This window comes from Galeopterus variegatus, unplaced genomic scaffold (assembly GCF_000696425.1).
Source record: "Galeopterus variegatus unplaced genomic scaffold, G_variegatus-3.0.2 Scaffold10803, whole genome shotgun sequence".
In the NCBI taxonomy this organism is placed as follows: Eukaryota; Metazoa; Chordata; class Mammalia; order Dermoptera; family Cynocephalidae; genus Galeopterus; species Galeopterus variegatus.
Window position 1 is genome coordinate 4,378 of NW_007736914.1, and position 13,906 is coordinate 18,283.

Below are 13,906 nucleotides of genomic sequence, written 5' to 3' on the forward strand. Positions count from 1 at the left end.
AATGACCAAGTTCCAGCAAATATAGGAATAAGAAGAATATGTTAAACAATATACCAATGGGAGGCAATCAGCAAAACCTACAGTCTAGGAAACTCTACTGGACTAGCAACCTAGTTTCTTCAGTAAATAAATAAGAAAAAAAAGGGGGGGGGGAGGAGACAGAATCTCTAAATTAAAACAAATTTAGAGTACATAGCATGCAAATGCAATATATGGACCTTATTTACATACCAATTCAAAAATAAAAGCACATGAGCAATCATCTATAAGACAGTTGAAAATTTGAACCCTAATTGTATAGTATAACATTAAGAAATTACTCACTAAGCCGAACTACCAATGACCAAGTTCCAGCAAATATAGGAATAAGAAGAATATGTTAAACAATATACCAATGGGAGGCAATCAGCAAAACCTACAGTCTAGGAAACTCTACTGGACTAGCAACCTAGTTTCTTCAGTAAATAAATAAGAAAAAAAAGGGGGGGGGGAGGAGACAGAATCTCTAAATTAAAACAAATTTAGAGTACATAGCATGCAAATGCAATATATGGACCTTATTTACATACCAATTCAAAAATAAAAGCACATGAGCAATCATCTATAAGACAGTTGAAAATTTGAACCCTAATTGTATATTATAACATTAAGAAATTACTGGGCCGGCCTGGTGGTGCACTGCTATAGTGCGCCGCTTGAGAAGCGCGGCGGCGCTCCCGCCGAGGGTTCGGATCCCATATAGAGACCGGTCCGCTCACTGGTTGAGCGCGGTGCGGGCGTGACACCAAGGGTTGCAATCCCGTTTCTGGTCATGAAAAAAGACAAAAAAAAAAAAAAAAGGAAAAAAGAAAAAAAAAATTATTTTCCCTTAAAACTCTGTAGATATTATTTCATTGTCTTCTGGCATTTACAGTTGCAAGAGAAAAATCTGACATCAGCTTGACTTTTGCCCCTTTATAGTTAACTTGCTATCTCTGTCTGGACACATGTAGAATTTTTTTTCTTTATCCTTGAAATTTAAAAATATCACCAGAATATGTCTAGGTGTTGCTTTCTTTTCATCAAATTTTAAAGATACTCTGTGCACTTTTTCCATTTTTAGATCTAGTGTGCTCTTCAGTTACTTCCTTAATTACTGTTTCAGCTCCATTTGCTTTGTCCTCTGTTTCAGGTATTCCTATTATGTGTAGATTGTATCTCCTATACTGACCCTCCAGGTCTCTCTTTTTCTCTTTTCTTATCTTGATTTCTTTTCCTTTTTTCTCTGCATTCTGTGAGACTTTCTCTTGTTTTGCATTTACTTCAGTAATTCAATTTTGTGGACAATCCAGCTTGTACCTTCTTTCTTTTAACTCTCTCAACTCCCTGATAGTTTTCAAGCTCTTTGCCCATCCCTTTTCTATCACCACAGATAGTTTGTTAAACTCCTTTTTAATACAATTCCTAAACCTTTCTATAGCTTCTATTTCCAGCACTATATCCATTTCAAAGGACGAATCTTATTGATTACTCAGCTCCATTCCTTTCTTCTGAACTGCAGTATTGTGACCTTGGATCGCAACCCTCAGTGTTGCCCCCGTACCGGACCGGGGACCGGCAACGGGATTGCAACCCTCGGTGTTGCTCCCGCGCCTCGCTCAGCCAGTGAGCGGGAACCGGTCTGTATGTGGGATCCGAACCCTCGGGCGGGAGCGCCGCCGCGCTTCCCAAGTGGTGCACTATCCAGTGCGCCACTGGGCCGGCCCCCAATTTTTTAAATCCAAGTGCTCAAATATTTTAAATCCTCACTGATTTTTTGTGCTTATACTTTCAGGTACTGATAGAGGTAAAATTTCCAATTCTGATTGTGGTTTTATTTATTTATGATTGTCTATTTTATTTATTACTTCTGTATATTTTTACATGATGTATTTTAAGGTGTTCCTCTTTAATTCTATTAATATTTATTCCTTTAAAGTTTAATTTCAGATTAGTAAATCTACATCACTTTTCTTCAGGAAAGTATTTGCGTTTTATGCTCTTTTACTTTCCTTTTTCTTTTATAATTTTTAAATTTATTTTATTTATTGAATCAAAATCAATTATACATATTTTTGGGGTTGAACATTGAGATATGTTGATCAAATCAATATTACTAGCACATATATTGTTATAAATCATAATTATTCTTTATGCCACTTGTCCAATATCTTTCCTTCCCCCACACCCCCCCTCTAATTACCCTAGATTTCTTCTCTCTTTCAGAAAGAATAATGGTTACTCTGTTAATTTGTTGCCTAGATAATCTGTCCAATGCTGAGAGGTGTGCTGAGTCCCCCCAATATTATTGTAGAGCAGATGCTTCTTCTGTCACTCGGAAATGGACATTGTGAAGAGAGACATCCTCTTCTTTTCTTTATCTCTGCTGGTGACTCTCCTTGTGTGAATGCACTCCAGTGGTTGGCAGACCATCTGCATGGTGGTTGTGGCATCTAGCCAATTTGGTGGCAGCCACAGTTATTGTGGTGGCTATGGTGGGCCACCCACATGGAGGTGATGTTCTTGGCATGCTCCTTGATGCTAGCGGTGTGCCAGGTTCTGGGGTGTGTCTGGTCCCCTTCTCTATTCCTCTGGACCTCAGGTGGGCCCTGAGGTGCTGGTGTGGTGTGTTGTGAGAGGGCAGTCTGGTCCCTTTCTCCATGCCCTGGGTCCCCGGGCGGGCCCCAAGGCACTGGTGCAGTGTGCCTGGTTGTGGGAGGGGGGTCCAGTCCCCTTCTCCCTGCCCCAGGTCTCTGGGCAAGTGCCTTTTTACTTTCATACTTTCTGAGTCTGTAAGTTTAAAATATGTCTGTTATAGGCAGAATATATTTGCTTAAAAGGAATCCACTGTGGAAATCTTAGCCTTTTAATTTGGACTGTTTAGTTCATTTATGTTTAATATAACTACCAATAAAAGTTGGTTTAAAGCTACCATCTTACTTTTTGTCTCATTTTTTCTTTGTTCCTTTCTTCCTTCTTTCATACTGTTTAACTTTTCATGCTTCATTAGCATGTTTGTCATGAATTCTATCTGCAATCATTTTTCTTCTGCCTGAACAACTCCCTTTGGTATTTGTTCTTCTGCAAGTATGTTATTTACAAATGCTACTTTTTTTTCTTGGTTTGAGGCTTCTTCAAGCTTTTATTTGTTTGAAAAATTTTTATTATACCTTTATTTTGAAGGATATTTCTATGGGTATAGAATTATAGATTGGCAGTTGTTTTTCTTTCAATACAGTTTTAAAAGGGTTATTCTAAAGTCTCTGGCTTCCCTTGTTTTTTTCTTTGTTTGTTTGTTTGTTTTATTTTGTTTTGTTTTTTGTTTTTGAAAAATAGGTTGTCTTATTGATGCTACTTGGAATATAATGCATCTTTTCTCTCTAGGTACTTTTAATGTATTTTCCTTGCCTTTGTTTTTCAGCAGTTTTCTTTAATGTGTATAGGTGTCTTTTTTTTTCTTCCCCCTACTTATATGCTTAGGATTCATACCTAGGCATACTATCTTGAATATGTGGCTTGAATATCTAGATGACTTTAGAAACTTTTCAGCAAGCATTTTGTCAAATATTGCTTCATTACCACTCTGTCTTTCTTCTCTCTCTGGGATTCCAATTACACATATGTTTAATGTTTTTAATGATGTTCCACATATCTCTTGAGCTCTTTTCTTTATTTTCCTTTCTTTTTTCCTCTTTTTCAGTTTCACATGCATGTTTCCTACTGAGCTGTCTTCAAGTTCTCTAATCTTCTCTTCTTCAACTGAACTGTTGCTACAGTTGCCTATTGGAGTTTTAAATTTCATTTAGTATGCTTTTTAATTTTAGAATTTCCATTTGATTTTTTTTGTAGATTTTAATTGTCTGGTGATATATTTTCTTTTATTATTATTATTATTGTTATTATTTATTTATTTATTTAATTTATTTATTTTTGATCGGTAAGGGGATCACAACCCTCTGGGCATGGTGTTGTCTGCACCACGCTCAGCCAGTGAGCGCACTGGCTACCCCTATATAGGATCCAAACCCACGGCCTCTGCGCTATCAGCACCACACTGTCCCGAGCAAGCCACGGGGCCAGCACTTCTTTTATTATTTTGAACACATTAATCATACATATTTTAAGGTCCTTGACTGTAAGCTTCACTATTATATTTAGATTTGTTTATATTGTTTGTTTAAGGTCCTTGACTGTAAGCTTCACTATTATATTTAGATTTGTTTATATTGTTTGTTTTCTATCTCCCTCATTTTTTTTTTTTTTTTTTTGGTCCATTGGCACTTTGCTTTATCTTGCCTAGTAATTTTTGACTGAATGCTGGAAGCCATGTATAAACAATGTAGGGACCCCAGATGATGTTATTTTCCCCCATAGGTAATTTAAGCCTTCTTCTTTTAGGTAGATAGGGTATAGGCAAATCACCTTGAATTAGTTGAGGTTGGGTTGTAGGCTTCATTAGCACTTTCCTCTTTCTATTTGCTCTTATTCCTTCTGGGGTCTCAGTTGAAGACCTAAGATGTTTAACAAAGTCCTCTGCCTTGGTGTTTCTTGAACTCTAACTTCTTTGCCTCTGGAACTTCAAGACTGCTGAAATCTCAGTGCTATAGTATGAATGTATGTGTCCTTCCAAAATTCTTATGTTGAAACGTAATACTCAATCTGATAATATTAAGAGGTGGCACCTTTTGGGAAGTGATTAAGTCATTAGGGCTTTGCTTTCCTGAATGAGATCAATGTCCTTATGAAAGAGGCTTCATAGGGCTGCCAGGTTCTTCCATCCCCTCTGCCATGGGAGGACACAGCATTCATTCCACCCAGAGGATGCAGCAACAGGTGCCATGTTAGCAGCAGAGACTGGGCTCTCACCAGACACCAGACTTGCCAGTGCCTTGATCTTGGACTTCTAGCCTCCAGAATTGTGAGAAATAAATTTCTGTTCTTTATATATTTCCTGATCTCAGGAAGCAGCCAGAATGGACCAACACACTTCGCTTTGCTCTTTAGCCTTGATTTCTGCTTGGTTTCTCAGTCCTGTCCCACACAGAAACAGCTTAGGAACTGGCTAATGTTTACAAGGAAATGGCACACAAATTTAGGTTTCCTTTTTTTGTGGTGTTGCTTTGCCCCCCACGGATTTGTCGCACCACTTCCCCTGGGTGACGGAGCCACAAAGGATTACTCAAAGCCCATCTCTTCTGAGCAGTGAGAGACCCGAAGTGGTTAATCTCCCCTGGAACCCTCAAGTGAGAGGCATCCCTTCCTTGGGAAATTAACCCCAAATTGGGGTTCTCTTCCTACATTTATTTTCCAGACCAGGAAGTTACAGGAAGAGATATAGGTGGGGTTATAGTTTAGCAATACAGGCTAGTAACTCTCAGTGAAACAAGTCAGATGATATTCCATTAGACAATTAAGTGTTCCACCAACAAAAGCTTGATCTTAGCAAACATTCCTTCTCCCTCCAGCAATTTTCCAGTATCTTTACACATTAATCAGTAACTTGTCTGTCTTTGAGCCAGTGACCTTGCTGTGCCACAAATCTTTATCTTACACCAGAGACTTTGTAGCCTGAGGAAAATTTCCAGTCCTCCACAAGGTCAATATTTGAAACTGCAAGGCTTTGGAAAACCAGGCCCTGTGAAGTACATTTTCTTTAAGAATCCTCTACATTGTCGTTTCTTCCTCTTTAGGATCTTGGCTTTTAAAGTGTCCCATGCCTTGGTAGACCCAAATGCCAACATCTTTCTTCCCAGACATCACTTTCTGCTCAACCTCTCTACCCAGCTTTAGGAATTAGCAAATACCCCTAGAGAAAAAGTATAATTGTGGGGATACCTTTGTGAGTTCTGGCTCTTGACCTCTGAAGTCCTGTCTGCTCTGGTAGCTCTGTGAACTTTTCAGGTTTTTTTAAAATCCAGTTTTTATGTTACTCTCAGCAGTAAGGTTAGTTTGATTTAATCCAGTCTGAAATATGTGTAGTAAGACATACTATCAAGCCATTGATACAAAAATTGTATAATAATTACACAGAAAGAGACACGCCAATGGACAGATAAGAGAGATCAGAAATAGAACAAGGTGTGCAGACAAACTTTATGAATGAGAAAGGTGACATTAGAAATAATGGGGAAGGATGGATTAGTTATAGACGATTTTAGGAAATCTAGCTTATTATGTGCAGAAACACAAAAGCATATCCTTGAGTTATACTGTATTCAAATGTAGACTCTAGCTGGATTAAAGACTAAAATGTGAAAAAAAGAATTGATAACATAATGGGAGAAAATATAGGTGATTACTTTCGTCACCTAAAAATAAGGAAATACCTTAAATAAAAATCCAAGAAAAAATAATAAACCTAAAATTTGATGGATTTGATTATGTCATAGTAAGGATATTTGTTCAATGCAGATCAAGCTTATAGCAGCTGCCTGATTTAGAGAGAATATTTGCAATATCTCAAACAACACAAATGATTATCTTCTAGGTCATATAAAACATTCATGCAAATCAATAAGAAAAAACCCCACAGGAAACCCTTTAGAAAAAAAAAATGGCATAGGAAAAGAACAACCTGTTTGCAGAAGCAGAAGCCCAAAATATGAGATGTTCAGATTTATTAGTCATCAGAGAAATGCAACTACAGTGAGATACCACTTTGTACTTGGATATCAGAATGACAAAAGTTAGCTAGATGGGTAATACCAAGTGTTAGTATTTATTGCAAAAAAATTCTCACAAAGGCAGTCTTGTGCTGTCTGATTCCTACCATATATACCCATTCTAAAGCATTTGCTACAAGTTCTTAAATATGCACGTGTGCTTAGAAAACATGTATTGTTATATTGTGTGTATATATTATTTAATAAATAGAATTTTGCTATGAATCTTATTCTGTTTCCTCATTTTTGCACTTTACCCTATATTTTTGAGGCCCATCCATGGTGTTTTATGTATATCTATACCATTATTTCTTTCCCCAGCATTGTATTTCATAGTGTGCTATATTAGTTGCAATAACACTAGCTGCTGTAATAAACAAACCTCAAAGTACATAATGCTGAACACAACTGAAGTTTATTTATTGCTTATAAAGTCCCAAAATGGGTATTCCTAACTGGCGTGCAGGTTTCAAGTGGTGGTTTAAGGAACAGGCTGCATCTGTTTTGCAGCTCTGTCTTTTCTAACATATGGCTTCCAAATTTGCTGTGTCCAGCTGCATCAAACTGGCAGAAAGCAAAATGCATGGAACATCTTGTGTGGGAGGTTTTTATGGGCCTGGAATAGTGACATCACTTCCATTTATATTCCTTGACTAGACCTCAGTTGAATGGCTGTCCCTAACTGAAATGGACACTGGGAAATGTAGTCTTTTTGTGTGTCCTGGAAGAAGAGGAAATAGATTTGATGAGCAGCTAACCAACCATTGTGTTGTGTGAATCCACCGTACTGCATTTCTCCATTCCTAGTCATGGACACCTAGGTTCCCCTCTTGTCCCCACCAACCAAATAAAGCCATGCTAAAATGGCTCACTTGTATGACAAAGTTTATTTATCAAGGCTTGCTTCAAGACCTTCACTTCTCTGTGTCTACCAATTCTAAACTCTCCTAAATGTCACAAACTGTGTCCAATCCCCATCAATTTCCTGCTTTGTAAGACCACCTTAAACTACTTAGGTCAGACCACAAAATCCTATAAATGCGCTTCCTTGAAATCTCCCTCTGACATACTACCAATTCTCTATTCAAGGTGGTGTTCTCCCTTACTGAAGTAAGTCTAATATATGTCCTTCCCACTTACTTGAAGAGTAAGCACTAAAGTAAGTACTTAAACCTACTGTGCCTGATCAACAGGTTTTTCTGGTGTTCTTTTGGGGAGTTGGCAGTACACGAGTTCTCACAAAATCTGTGAGCCTGAATGAGAAAAAAATGATATATTTACTTTCATAAGCCTTCAAATTAAATTGATCATTTCCTTTAGTTATGAATGTAAGCAACAAACCACAGTGACTTTGTCACCAGTAAAATCTACAGGTATTTTCAGTCTGTGTTAGAGTTGTCACATATACCTCAAAATATTATTTATGCTCACTACTATTTTGTAATTATTGTAGGGATGGAACTGTGAAAGTGCTGAGATTTTGCCCTTGCCACAGTTTCATGGATAATGACCGAAGACACAAAACTCCTGGATCAGAGATGAAAGACTATTACTCACAGCAAAATCAGTAGCCAGAGTGTTAGCGTATTTGTGCTGTTTCTCTGAGCTCTAATTCCCACTGGCAACATGGCAGGCCAGGTGACACGAGCACATGGAGTAGATTGTGTCACAAGAGAGGAACTGAGGGCCAAGGGCCTGGCACTTTTTGATCAAGCGGCAAATGTAGCAAGTAGCAAACAAGCCAGTCTGGTTGCCTAAGTGACTAGCTAAAGAAACTGTTCAGTATGATTGTGTCACAAGAGAGGAACTGAGGGCCAAGGGCCTGGCACTTTTTGATCAAGCAGCAAATGTAGCAAGTAGCAAACAAGCCAGTCTGCTTGCCTAAGTGACTAAAGAAACTGTTCAGTATGAGGCAATAGGTGAACCTGGCAGTCTGGCACACACAGGAGGAATGTACAGGGACACTCAGGATCCATGGTGGACTGCCTCTTACCATGTAACACTAGACCTTCTTATTCAGTGCGTTTATAAAGGAGCACATGTACTCGTGTTATTGCGTCATTATTTTGCTTTTATATTTTAATATACCTGTTATCTCTATAATCATACCTGGTTTCCTATGTATTTTACTATACATATATAAATACATTATTCTGAGAAAGGGTTGGTAGGCTTAACCAGACTGCCAGAGGGATCCATAGCACAAATAAAGTCAAGAAACTGAAGATTTTCAAAAACATTTTCACCAACAAGTGTTGACTTATATAAACATTTTTATACAACTCCATTACTCAGGAAAACCTCTTCAGAGCTCTCCTTGTCTTGAAGGCAAAGTAAGAAGGGCCAGAGTGTGGGTCTCAATTGTATGAGCCTGAGCTAGTTGCTTAGACTCTTTGTGCCCAGTTGTCCTCATCTGTGACATGAGATGACTGTTACCTAACTCAGTGGTGCACAGGCTCAAAGTGAAGAATGAGAGGTACATTCTCACACGTTGCTGGCAGGAGTGTAAACTGGATATATTCTCTAGAGACTAATTTAGCTGTATATATTAAAAAGTATTCAAAGCCTTCCGGCCAGTAATTCCATTACTAGAAATTTATTATTGGGACATAATCAGATATATAAACAAAAATGTAAGTAAATCGATGTTCATGACAGTATTTATATAATAGAATATTTCTGTAAACATTTTGAATGCCCAAGCATCAGGGCATGGCTACAGAAATTGCAAAACATCTATTCTGATAAATGTGGCCATTATGAACTGTTACAGCAGAATGTTTGGTAATTTTGCAAAATGCCCTTGACTTTATGTTAAATGGAAAAAAAAAGGATACAGAACTATTTATATGGTATGGCTCTGATTTTGTTTAATGAGCTATATATGTAGATGGGCTTAGAAAAAAGACTAGTTGGAAATTTACTGAAAATCTTTTTGCTAGTGGTATAATTCTATATACATATTTGAAATTTAAAATTTACATTTGAAACATTTTCCCAGTATCCTTCAAAAAGCATTTATTGCTTTACAATGAAAGAGGCAAATTATTTAAAAAACAACTCAAAATTAAGGTTATTTGTGTTAAAGTGTTTTGAAAATCATATGCTACACAAATGTGAAAGGTTATTAGTGTTTTTCTGGGGCCATTAGAAGTTCATGTTGAGACCAATACATTTGACCTCGAGGAGGAGATTTTGGTTAGTGGGTGACCTGGGTCCGCACTGCTCCTCAAACAGGTGGCTCCCCCTGCGTGGCCCTGCTTCCCTGCCCCCTGCAGCCTAGCAGCTTTGAGTCCTGCTCAGCTCTGACCCCTGTTTGTTTTTCTTCTTCTCCTGGATCCACGACTCAGCCCTCCTTCCTCTGGTATGAGTCTGTCCGGTCTTGTCTCCTGGGTGAATCATGCCTAAGAAATGGAAAAAGCCTCAAGGCCAGGGCCTGTCTCAGTGGAGGAGCTGGGCCCAGCTTTCAGTGTGACATCAAAGTGCGTGATGAGGGTTTCGTTGCAGATTCCAGGCTAGAGGGCAGGTGTGGGTGTTCCCATGCTTCCGGGCTTCTGGGCCACAGCCATGATGAAATGCTAAAGTGATAGGCTGGAGACAGGTGAGAAAAAGGCTGCTTCTCCTGTGGTAGATTTGAGGGCATCCTGTGGGCTCTCTCACTCGAGGTCTGGGGTGCTGCCTCTCTCCTCCCCTCCTGAAATCTCCACCATTGGAGAAAGTCCTTTGCCAGGGAAGACAACTGAAAGGAGTGGACACAAAGGCTCCTTTTAAAATGTACGTGGCTCATATGAGGCAGCAACATATCCTAATACAGGACCGAGGCTCCATCAGTCAGACTGCGCTTTGGATCCCAGCTGCTTGGGGATGTCGCTTGATGTTTCTGAGTGTGGGTCTCCTCATCTGAAAATGATGATGAAAAACACTTACAAACACCTAACCAGGTGCAGTTCTGGGTGCTTTTCTTCTATTAACTCACTTGATCTACACAACAACCTTATGAGGCAGTTATCATCATGCCCATCTTACACATAAGGAAACTGAGACACAGGGTAGTTAATTAACTTGCTCAGGGTCTCAGAGGGTCACCATTAGGATGGACCCAGGCAGGGTGGCTCCAGAGTCTATGCTTTTAATGACCGTGTTGGGAGCCTTATTGTTATAAGATGTGATAACAACAGAAACTACAATTTATTGGGGGCTTACTCAGTGCCAGGTACTGTGCTAAATCTATATAGAAATTTTCTTTTCTGTTCACCCCAGGGCCTAGATGGGGCAGGGACATTGACCTGGCAGGATAGCCAACTGTATACAAAGCCCTATGTTATGGGATGGGCCTTTAGGAAATTACTACAGCATAATGAGCTAAGATGTGTCCATAAATAACTGTGATTCATGGTAGAATCATAGCTTGGTGGAGCAGGAAGACAGCTTAGAGGTCATCTGGTTTAAACTTATTTTTACTGATGACAAGAACTGACTTGCTTTCTTTATCCCCATGGGGTTTTGGGGGAAGATTCAGGGAGATAACGTAACAGCCAGTATTTACTGAGTTGCAGTGCTGTGTTTGTGTATGCATGCATGTGTTTATTTCATTCAACCCTCTCACCAGATGGGGGAGGCACTATTATCCCCATTTCACAGATAGGGAAACTGGAATGTTGAGTAGTTAAGCAACTTGCCCAGCACACACAGCCAGCAAGTGGTGGAGTTAGGATGCTGGCAGAGGGGATTCCAGAGCTCGAGTGTTGAACCACCACACTCTGTGCTCAGTTATCAAAGGTGGATAAGAGGACCGGAGGAAGGAACTGGATTAGGTGAATGGGAAAGTGCTTTGCAGAATATAAAGTGTGGCACAGACATGAGTTATTATTAGAAAGAGGTAAGGGTCCCAAGAGAGGTATAAAGTGGTATAGAGCTTAGGGCAAATCAAGGAAGATCTCCAGGATGAGATGGCATTTGCTTTGGATTTGGACCTGTGTTCCTGGAGTAGGAATGAGGAATGTCCAGGGTGTGTGTGGGATGGTGGTACGGAGGTTTCATCTAATCCTCCCCCATTAGCACAGGATCGCTAATTAGATAAGCTAATTGGCACCTTGGCTCAGGTGAAGTGATCAGGACCACAGAAAACTTTGGGCACCTACAGCCACATTCCTAATTGCAGAGAGCAGCTTCCCCAATGCCACTGCTAGTTCATAGATATGGGAATCCAACCCAGATCTGTTCAATACCAGGAGTCACCCTCTTCCTTTTAGTATGCGGGAGGGTTATAGGACTAAAACAAGTGTCTTTACTGGAGTTTAAAAAATGACATCTTGCATGTTCTTTATACAAAAGCTGAGAAACTCCATTGGCTCAGTTGTAAGGCTTGGCCAACCTAGCTTGGAAAAAGGAATGCTCCATGGGAGGTACAGCCAATTCTGCTCATAGGCCACCACAATCCCTAGGAAGCAAAATGCTGGAAAAGGTGGTCCTGCCTTTGGTCCAGGTGGAAGGCTGCAATTTGTTGTCATCAGCAAATCAATCTCCATAGGTTACAAGTACTTGTAGTTATGTTTTACTACGTTCATTTGCTTAGTGGCTTTCTGTCCAAGGAGAGGGAAACAGGTCAGAAGCACAAGGAACTATTTCTGGATTTTGGCCTTTGGGAAAGCAGCCTTGTCCTGTTTACACATCCTCTTTCCAGATTTGCACAGCCTGGCCACAGAAACATAACTCTCCAAGCCCAGGTAAACAGAGGCAACCAAATAGTCTCCAGTTGGCCAATGGCTATTGAGCAACCAGGGGAACCTAGAAGCCTATGCTAAGCAACTGTGATAAATATAGAAGAAAAAAGCAGCCTAAGTCTCCTGACCTTGCGCCGCTGGAGCAGAGGTGTATTCCTGTCTGGGGGTGGAGGCCATGCAACGCAAGCTCTGAGTTTGTCTCTGGCACAACTCTTGGTCCCGGCACTCCTCCTAGCACCCATCTAGTTACACCAAAAAATTGAGGTGGGAAGGGCAAGAGGAGGAAGAAAGAAGTCTCTTATTTAGCAGTGAATGTCTGGATGAATCAGGTGTCCTTTAGAAAACAAAACTGGAAGAGATCCCTGTCTGGGCTTTTAAATCGCCTTCTTCAAAAAGTTAGGTGGGAAAAGAATGATGCAGGGATATAATAGGTCAAAAGGTTTTGAGAGGGTCTTTTCTAGGGAGGCAGGCACTATTCCACGTCTGTCAGCTTGTGCCCAGGTGATCAAAGTGTGGAGAGAGAAGGAGAAGGAGACAGAGGCTGAGAGGAGAGAGAGGTGGCAGAGAGAAGCCTGGTTCCTCTACAGAGCCAGAGAAGAAAGTCAGAAGAGAGCTCTGCTCATACATCTGGATGTGTCACTGCCAGGAACCCAGAGGCAAAAAGCCTGGGTCAGCCTGTCAAAAGCTGGACTTTTGTTACAGCCCTGAAGCCCCAGAATGAAACAAGCTGGTTTCCTCCTCAGTTCCACCAGCTACTTGAGAGAGACTACCAGGAGAATCTCACCTTTAGCTCTTATAGCCAATGCTGTTTTTAATATGGTAAGGGGAAACCCCTAATGTCTGTGTAGGAATCTGCAAATACGTAAAGTTGTGCTGCAGAATGGAAGAGAGAATTTGAGAAGCGATCCAACTCCCCACCAATAGCTCTGCAACCGAGGCGAGGTCTTCCCCTCCTAGGATTGGAATGGTGGGATTCAAATAAAATACTTTATTTGAACTTGTGTAGCTCAATCCTGTCCCTTGGAGCCAAATAAATGCATTTGTTCTGTCTGTATGGTAGATATCGTCCTTTGGGTGTGGGGGGAAGGGAGAGGAAGTAACTTTTTTTTTTTTCTTAAAAGATGACCAGTAAGGGGATCTTAACCCTTGACTTGGTGTTGTCAGCACCGCAGTCTCCCGAGTGAGCCACGGGCCGGCCCGGAAATAACTTCTATATTGACCTTGTACTTTTCGGGACTGCCCGAGGAGCTTCATCACGTCCACTCCTACCACCCTAATCCAAGACCTCTCCTCCTAGCTGGCTTCCCTGCCTCTCCTCTTGTCTCCTAGAGCTTATTCTCCACACAGCAGTTTTTCTGAAAAGAGTGATCTTCTCAAAAAACATAAATAGGATCTTGTCACTTCCCTGTTTAAAACTCTTCAAATGCCACCGTCACAGAGCAGACTTTAAACGCTTTGCCATGGGTTATTGGGCCCTAACATGACTTGCATCCTGCCTGCTTC